This window comes from Vombatus ursinus, unplaced genomic scaffold (genome assembly GCF_900497805.2).
Source record: "Vombatus ursinus unplaced genomic scaffold, bare-nosed wombat genome assembly UNPS02014814.1, whole genome shotgun sequence".
Classification (NCBI taxonomy): domain Eukaryota; kingdom Metazoa; phylum Chordata; class Mammalia; order Diprotodontia; family Vombatidae; genus Vombatus; species Vombatus ursinus.
The window spans coordinates 6,027,630-6,035,381 of record NW_020954592.1 but is presented as its reverse complement, the minus strand read 5'-3'; positions in this window follow the sequence as shown (position 1 = coordinate 6,035,381).

Sequence of the window (7,752 nt, the reverse complement as noted above, 5' to 3'; positions counted from 1 at the left end):
TTAGAGCACTTGACCTGGACTCAAGAAGACCAGAGTTCAAATGTGGCCTCAGACACTACTTAGCTGTCTGACCCTGGGCAAGTCAGTTAATAGCTGTTTGCCTCAATTTTCTCAACCATAAAATGGGGATAACAACACCTGCTTTACAGAGTTGTGGTGAGGGTCAAATGAGAAAATATTTGTAAAGCATCTAGCACAGTGCCTCACACATACTAGGCACCATGTAAATGCTTATTCCCTTTTTCTTCCTCCCACTCTCACCAAAAAAAAAAAAGAAAAAGAATATGGGAGAAAGAGTAGGAAGTTAGAGAGAGTAGTTATGGTGATACTGTATAACAGTGGTGTCAAACGTAAATAGAAAGGATCCCTCTGCTGCCCCACAATGAATTAGGAAACCACAAATTAACATTATCTATGTTTTACTGAATTCTTAGTTATTTTATTAAACATTTCCCAACTATATTTTAATCTGGTTCTTACTGCATTAGGGAGTGCTTGAGGCAGTACCTGCTTCTTGTTTGACACCTCTCCTGTAGAAGACCAATCAGCACATCCCCAGGAGCTGCATCGAGGCATGGTATGCAGCCAGGAATAGACCCTTCTGCCCCAGGAATCTCATTATCATAACCCTATAGAAGTGTCCTCAAGGTGTCACCCTTGGACAACTGCTCCATAACAACCAACAACTAGCAGCCATGGCTATGTTCCACATAGGGATTGAAAAAACAAACCTTAGGGCATCTCTAGCAGGCTTGCTGCAATCAAGGATAATTTGATCTCCCTGGACCTCTTCCTTTCTATTTGGCTACAGGAGGGAAGAAGGTAAGATTTGAAGAAATAAGCTAGGCCAATAGAACTCAGGCAAAGTCTGGGATGGCTCTATGCTAAACACTTCAGAGGGAATGGGAAAGAACAGAGAAAAGGAGAAAAGGCACATATCTGGTCAGGACAATACTTAAAAGAAGTTATCTGGAGATTGTTTCCTTCATAAACCAGGTAGTTTCTTGTCTGCATTTTAGAAAACTAATTTTTTTGTTTTTATTGACATATGAATAAAAGAATGTAGTCTTCCCATTTAAAACATCAAAAACAATACCTCTGTATTTATAGATGGGAAATATTGTGAATAAAGTGGTCACACAAAAACTCATTTGTTTAGGGGGACTATGTTAGCTACCTTCAAATATGGGAAGGGCTGTTCCGTGAAAGAAAGGCTAACTTTATTCTGCTTGGTCCCAGAAGCAAACACCAAGAGCAAAACACAGAAGCTAAGAAGAGGCAGATTTTAGTTCGCTATAAGGAAGAACTTCTATAATGAGAACTACCTTCAAATGGAGTAAGGTTATAAGTTCCCCCTTCCTAGAAGAATCCAAGCAGAAGTTGGATGGCCAACTGTCAGATCACACAGAAGGTATTCATGGTTTAGATATGGGTTGGACTTGATATTGAGAGGAGTATGGTGTAATGGATAAAGAGTCAGCCTTAAAGCCATGGGTTGAAGTCTCACTTCTGATTTATACTGAATGTGTGACCCTGGGTTAGTCACTTAACTTCTAAGTGTTTTAGGTGGCTCCCTAGGACTATCACTTGCAGAGCAAGTACCAACCTACATCAGTAAAGGGAACTTTCTTATCTAGGAGTTCCCTATACTAATGAAATTATAGGTTTAGTCCCTCATCCTATTGAACTTAATAGACAATGCTGCCCCTGCTGCTGCTGCTGCTGCTAATAAATGAAAACAACTAACAGTTGTGTATAACTCTGACACTTACTAAAGTGCTTCCTATACATTATCTCATTTAATAATCATGAAAATTCAGTTGAGGTAAGTGCTATTATTATTCCCATTTTGCAGATGAAGAAATTGACATTGAGAATGGTTAAGTGATTTAGCCGAGGTCACATAGCTAATAAGTGTCTGAGGCAGGAATTGAAATCAATTCTTCCTAACTCAAGGTCCACCATTCTATCCTCTACACACTAACTATCCAGTGAGGTCCCTTTCAACCCTAAGATTTTTTTGTAATATCATCCTTAAAGTTGTTGTTTTCTTCTAAGAAATTAAGCTTCCTCTTCACGCTCTCCAATAGATTTTCCATTATGGTATGACCAATTGGCAGAAATTGGTCAATTAAAACAACTGTTGCCAAGCAACATTCAGTCCGAGCCCCTGGAAAAAAAGGATTCATTGACTACATTACTGAATGTCACATGACTGAATGTCAACCTATTTCACCCAGTTGTCCCTGATTTCACATCAAAGCTAAATTTTCATGTTAAAGGAAAGATCAGATGGCTGGAAGCCTTATCTCCTAGGCCAATCTTCAGGGCCATTTTGTGGGGGTGAAGCTACATCTGCCTTAGAAATACAATTTGTAAATCTGCTTTCTGTAGAATCAGAGAATCTCAGAATTGGAAGGGACCCCAAAGGTTATCTATCCCAAGCTCAACTTTTAACAACAATGGTACACAAGTTGTTACGTTACCTCTGTTCAAATACCTACAGGGATGAAGAATTCATTACTTTCTAAGCTAGCCCATATCACTTTTAGATGATTCTGATTGTTAGAAAGATTTTCCTTAAGTAACAGGATTGGAGTGATGGCCACCCACAATACAATGTCTCAGTAGGACCTCATACATCTCACCTAGACAGCTGTACACTGATTTACTCACTTATTAGAAGCTGGTCTTATGCTGGTAGGTCTGTGATCCCTCAGCATCTAAGGGAATAATGCTATGGGATAGGAATACTGCTCATCACTTTAGCCCTTCAGCCCCAACCAGTGATTTCTATTTGCACAAAACAACCATTCACAATAGACACAGAACATAATTATTTGTGTAGCAGTAAGACAAGATAAATATTAATAACTCATGTATTTAGGGAAGTGTACAAATACCCAGGGTGGCTAGGTAGCACAGTGGATAGAATGCCAGACTTGAAGTCAGGAAGACACATCTTGTTAGATGTGTTAGACACTCCTAGCTGTGTGACCCTGGAAAATCACATAATCCTGTTTGCCTCAGTTTCCTTATCTGTAAAATGAGTGGGAGAAGGAAATGGCAAACCACTTCAGCATTTTTGCCAAGAAAACCTCAAATGGGATCACAAAGAGACACAATTGAAATGACTGAATAACAACAATGAATACCCAAATGTGAGGAATAAAATCTATTAAAGTTCACACATAAACCTGAGTCATATTCTACTACCAATGTCCTTAATATTTGTTGGGGAAGAGTAGGAACACACAAGAACCTAGCAGGGAAGCACATGGAAGAGAAAAACCCCAGTGTGCTTGGGGTAAACACAACTCTAGACTGAAATCTTTAATGTTACTGGTCTATTCAGGAAAATCTGCAGCACCCTTAGTCACCTCTCCGTTAACTCGCTACTGGTCCTCACTGTTCTGTAGCTGAGCAAAGCTCTTCTCTGTAGAATTTATAAACACTTTCAGCTTCTATTCAAAGAGCATTGAGAGAATGTTGCTATGCCCCCAAAGTCGCTAAACTCTGGCCCAACAATAACACTATTCAATCTATGTTCTGAAGAGATCAAAGAAAGGAAATGGGCCCATGTGTACAAAAATATTTATAGCAGCTCTTTTTGTAGTGGCAAAGAAACGGAAACTAAAGAGTCGCCCATCGATTGGAGGAATGACAGAACAGATAATGGCAAATGGAATATGATGCAATACTGTTGTGTCTGAACAAAGCAGAGTGGGTTCAAAGACACTTGGGAAGACACATACTGATACAAAGTCAAGTGAGTACAACAATGTTGTCTACAATGATAGTAACTTTGAAAGACTTAAGAACTCTGATCAAAACATGATCAACCATGATTCCAGAAGACTGATGAACTATTCCATCCGCCTCCTAACAGATACTTAATAAATTTAAGGTACAGAATGAGACTTGTATTTGTTGGACATGGACAACTGGAAATTTGTTTTGCTTAACTATCCATGTTTACTGAAAGAGTTTTGTTTGTCTTTTGTTGTTATTTAGTCGTTTTTTCAGTCCTGTCTGACTCTTTGTGCCCCAATTTGGGGTTTTCTTGGCAAAGATACTAGAGTGGTTTGCCATTTCCTTCTCTACCTCATTTTACAGATGAAGAAACTGAGGCAAAAAGAGTAAAGTTACTTGCCCAGGGTTACAGCTTAGTATGTGGCTGAGGCCAGATCTGAACTCAGGATGATGAGTCTTTTCTGACTCCAGGCCTGGTACTCTATCCACTGTGCCACTTAGCTACTCCCATCTTTTTTTAAATTGGTGATTATAATAATAATGATAGATAACATTTATATAGCACCTACTATGTGCCAGGCACTGTGCTAAGTGCTTTACAACTATTATCTCATTTGATCCTTACAACAATCCTGGGAGGGAGGTGCTATTTATCCCCATTTTATAGACAAGGAAACTGAGGCAAACAGAGATTAAGCAACTTGCCTAAGGTCACATAGCTAGTGTGTAGTTGAAACCAAGTCTGAGCTCAGGTCTTCCTGCCTACAGGCCCAAGGGCTCTCTCCACTGCATCACCTAGCTGGGATGGAGTAGGTGAACAAAAATAAAAATAAATGCTTATTAATGGGGGGCAGGCTGAGGGGGGAGAGGGGTTGAAAAAATTTTAATTGGGAAAGCAGTTCCTTTTAACTGCTCCTGTTACTGGTCTCTTAAAACACTAATCTCCACAGAGTTTTTGTTTTGTTTTGTTTTTCTGGATTCCCTGCTATTTCTTGCTTCTTTTGTAGGTTTATCTCCTTACCACCCTCAGCCTCTGTCTCCTAAATTTTCAGTAGCTTAAATTAGAGACTCCTGGCACCCAGTGGTTTTACTCTTCACTTAAAAAGTAACAACTAATCAAATTTCCCCTAAAAATCAGTAGTTCTTTATAAATCAAACCTCAGTATTACAAAAGTTATATGATCCTTCTTTTTTTAAGGTTTCACTCTGTTCTTGAAGTAGCTTCATGCATTGTGGTTTGTCCTTTATTCTCGAAGAAGACCATAACATCAGGGAGATGATGACACGACTTGCAATTGAATTTGATTTGAGGGAGGGAGGGCTGTGCAAAGTCACCAGCTTCACTCTCTCTTCTAGAGCCATCTGGATCCAGTGGCCAGATACAGATCAAAATGACTGGAGAGATGGCCCAGGATGCAGTGGGAGATATGAGCTTAGGGACCGTAATGACCTATAGTTCAAAGTTCCCAACACATTGTGTATCCTCATATTTTTTTCCAGTATTTTAATAAAAGTTCTTTCTCTGCCATTCTAAACCATCTCTTTTTTTTTCCATTTAAAAACAAGGTATCATCTTAGAGTTTTTACAACATGATTTTTCTCTACATTTATGCCACAGTTCATTTTCTTGGCAAAACTCTTCAAATCCTTTCTGAAAACTTTTTTTTCTTTAAATATGCATTTTAACAATTTTTACCAAACTAAGATTATTTTTTCCCTATTCCTTGCATGTATTGAAATGTTCATCTATGACAGTGGCAATACCTTGCATCCTTTATTTGTTTATATAACTCTATACAAAAATACTTTTGTATCATTTTCAGCACTAAACTTTTCCACATGAAAAGGGCTAGTACTTTACATTTACATCAAAACTAAATCCACATCCCCCAGACTCCATCCATTGTTCCCAGCTCTAATATCTCTGACCAAGCAAAACACACATCTGGTGCTTAGAATCAGTTATATCAGTAATTGAACCAATAATTAAGTTATAACCTCTTGGTTATATGCTTCGCTTATTAGGGAAGGGGGGCAGTTGGGTGGCACAGTGGATAGAGCACCAGCCCTGGATTCAGGAGGACCTGAGTTCAAATCCGGCCTCAGACACATAACACTTACTAGCTGTGTGACCCTGAGCAAGTCACTTAACCCCATTGCCTAACAAAAAAATAAATAAATAAAAATAATCAATAGTCAGCTTCTTAACTGAATTACTGATTACGCATCTCAAATTAGGTTTTAGGGTAGAGTAACAGCAAGATTTAATTCAACTCAACGAGTTTGGATTAATCACCCATTATATAACAAGCGCAATGATTCTAGCAGCTGGGGGTAAGGCAAAGTTTGGATAAGTCTAGGCCCTTGAATTCATAGGTATGTTAAAATTGTATCTTGTTCTGGTTCCTACCCCCACCCCAGTCAAATAGTAAGTTTATAAGTAGACAGTATAAAAGGGCAACAGCAGAAAACAAGACTATAATGGGGAACCTGGAAGTCTCCTACAAACTGTCCAAAAGATCAAAGGAGCATAATTTATAAATAGTATCATATATTAATCAAAAATCACATCCTGGTAATATGTTGGGGAATCAGGGGAAGAAATCTAGACTTTGCTGTCATGGCTTTTGATCTTATGATATGTAAATCTTAGACAAATTCCAGACATCCACAGAATACCAAAAGGTGATGATAATTTTGAAATGATGTGGACACATTGACTTTGAAGTTTTACTGACAATTTTGAGCCCATTTGAACGTGTCAATGAACTAACCCAAGGTGGCACAGAATAAGAGTCTGCTCCCTGCCCCAAATCTTATAAAATGAGACCTCAAATTCCTGCCCTCCACCTCAGCCCTCTTTCATCTCCATCAGGTCCATGTTACCTATGTTCCCAATTCTAATCCATGGTGACATGAATGATACTCTCTGCCTTTTGCCCTCCCCATCCTCATCCTCATTCTATCTTTCTCCCTTCACCATCCCATTCCCTCCCATGCTGTTTCTCTGTGTCCTTTTTGCTGCTTGTCTCTGTACCCTCTGTGCCTGATTAAAGTGTGATTGCAGCCCCATTTCCCACTGTTGTCATGTGCTTTAAACCTTAGCTTAAAAAGGCCAAGGTCTCCCTCTGCCTCTGGGGCCATCTCCAGTTGTACTGACCTATATCTTGCCACTAGATTCCGATGACTCTGGAGGAGAGAGTGAGGCTGGTGATTTTGCACAGCCCTGCCTCACTTAAATCCAATTCACTTGCAAGTCAAGACATCACCTTCCTGATGTCATTGATCCTCTTAGAGAACAAAGGACAAACAATAAACAACAAACAATCCCCGAGTATCCAAAGCATGGCTGCCCTCATTTCATAATTTCATAAATTTACTTCAATTCAATAGGGCTTAGGATTTAATAGGTGGCTATGTTACATAGGAGACACACTGGTGTAGTGACTAGAGGGCCAGACTCAGAGTCAGGACAACCCTCAGTTCCAATCCTTTCTTTGCTTTGAGGCCCAGAGTAAGTTGCAGATTAGTTGTAGATTTGTTTTATTAGAGTTTGTTCTGTGAGAGTTCCCCTTACTAAGGAAATCAAGAGGAGTGCATAAGAGAGGTACAAACATTAAGATTTTGTGAGAAAAGAGGAGAGGGTGGTCCTACCCAATGGGAAAAACCAAGAAAGACTTCATGAAGGAGGTAAAATTTGAGTTAGGCTTTAAAAGATCAGTAGGAGTTAAATCATCAGAGGAAAGAAGGGAAAGCAGAAGGTGGTTTTGGAGGAAGAGGAATAAGTAGTCCAATTTGACTAAATGGCAGAACACCTGAAAAATCACCATGACTTTAAATTATGGAGTGTCAAATGCCAGGCTAAGACTTTTGAACTTTATCCTGTAGGCAAAGGTATGTTGGCTTTGAAGTCAGAGGGCCTGGGGTCAAATCCTGCCTTTACTGACACTAGCTGTGTTATCTTGGACAAGTCTCAACCTTCCTTGTCCTCAATTTTGT